We start from the raw sequence: 2,038 nt of genomic DNA on the forward strand, positions 1-2,038 counted from the left end.
AATTATACATGACATCAATATTTTCTGCTTTTCAATATGTTTCATATTGGTCTAGTTGTAAGACTTTTTTATCTTAATGTTGCAATGTACTATATACAGAAAGTATAACTTTTCATCAAGTGCTTCAAGTCTTCTTGATTTTCAGCAAGAAAGGTAATATCTGTACATCACACTTTACTAATACATCTTACTTTACAATGTAAAAATTATGTAGCATTTTATGTAAGTTTAGATTGACTGATTGTTTTCTTCGTACGTAGATCAACTGAATATTGTAAAGCTGCAAAACTCTGATGCACACAGTTGCCGATTTTAAAGCCTCAGTACTTCCTTGTTCTGCTCAGTGCTTGCCTCTTAGTCAATGCACAGGTTCCACATAAACAAAATGAACTGTTTTAAAACTTCCATTCATATCAAGGTTCACAGTATCTTATTGTGATCCACACAGTTGAATTGCTTTGAATAGCCAATGAAATATAGGTAAAAATGTTTCTAGCATTCTCTGCCTTCAGAAAGGATCCATCTGACATTAATAGCAATGGTCCTACTTCCATGTTCTTCTCTGAATCTAGTTTGAATTTCTGACAGTTCTCTGTTATTGTTTGACTGTAACAATTATTGAAATCTTCTGTAGTTTTTATCTAACATTATTAGAGTTTATTAAAGATACTTTCCGAGCATCCCATCACCATCCCATTATATCATCTTTGTTTAGAATGGGCATTATAGGTAGACCAGGAAGCTCCATTCCAAATTTCTTGACAAAGGCAAGTGGTTCCAGTGTAGAATTATTTTCAGTTAAAATATGTCCATTGCTGTTTCACCAAATCCTGGAAATGGTTTGTGCCAATGTCTTCAGTGTGCCTTGGACCTCTTAGATCACTAATGGTTTTAATCATATGTTTCTTCTGAAATGACTGAACATCAGTGACTTCTCTTTGGTACAGTGACCACGTGCATGCATCTACTTCGGTGCATGCTGCATCCACATTATCTGTCCCCCATCCCACCCCTCACCCCCAACCTCCCTCCACACACACAGAGTCCTTCAGTCTTGCTACTTGGGGCTGTTTTTAAAGTCAGGCACTTTAGCTGGAGAAATGCCGAGTGTCTTCTTCCCACCCCCCTCCCACCCCCCCAAATCCCAGGTCTTTGTCCGTGTTTTTACAATACTGTGTATTCTCGAGCTGTCCTTTATTCTGCTCAGTTCTTTTATTCCATCATTTGTTCACTTCACGTTAGCCACTCTATGTTCAAGAATATTTTTTAGAGAATTGTTTGATATCCATTTTAATCTTTTTTCTGCCTTTGAAAATGACCATTTGCTTTTTCATGTGATGTCCTTGATGTCAGCCATAATTATTCTAGTCTTTGTTCATTATTTTCAGTGAATCATATATCATCTTGAGATAGTCTCTGAAATTTGACAAGGTACATGACAACCCCAAGTTCTATATATAGAGTCTTTATTTGAATCCTTGAAAACAAGCATATATGATGAATAAGTCATTGAACTTGCATAATTCTATCATGGGATCACCTGTGTTATTTCATTTTTTTGGTGTCTGTCACACACATATGCCCAGCTTTCCATTTTGCTGGGAAAGAGGGATGGGGCATTGGGTAATACTTTCTTCCCACCAAGGAACATCACAACTGCTACCAGAAAAACAGCTGCAGACCAGTAGCTGGGCAACACCTGGGTCATTTCCATCGTCAAAGGCAAACATTCCAACTACTGATCATCCTTCTGTGTGTCCACATATATATTCTATTCACCTGTAAATACCAATTCACCTTTAGTCTACACCAGACTGCGGTTGTGCAAAAGTCTTCAACTGCTTTATCTTTGGCATTATCCGAGGAGGCCTTGAAGCTCAGTGGTTATGCCCCGGGCAGCTAAGTACAACACAGGCTGTTCCAAACCACCTGCTCCTCCCCGGAGAAAGATGGGACTTTCTACATCTGTGAAGAGTGACAATTTCAGAAACCCACAGGAGCAGTTCTAACGTGTCCTACAGGGTAGTGATTAGTTGGC

At 38.5% G+C, this 2,038-nt stretch overlaps 1 non-coding gene across 1 annotated transcript; it reads right to left on the bottom strand.

The window, feature by feature from the left end:
- Nucleotides 1-1,559: 1,559 nt before the first annotated feature.
- LOC142425213 (small nucleolar RNA SNORA41) lies at nucleotides 1,560-1,696 on the bottom strand. The gene has a single exon (XR_012779567.1). It is a non-coding gene; the product is annotated as a small nucleolar RNA SNORA41 (small nucleolar RNA).
- Nucleotides 1,697-2,038: the final 342 nt, after the last annotated feature.

This window comes from Tenrec ecaudatus, chromosome 13 (assembly GCF_050624435.1).
Source record: "Tenrec ecaudatus isolate mTenEca1 chromosome 13, mTenEca1.hap1, whole genome shotgun sequence".
Classification (NCBI taxonomy): Eukaryota; Metazoa; Chordata; class Mammalia; order Afrosoricida; family Tenrecidae; genus Tenrec; species Tenrec ecaudatus.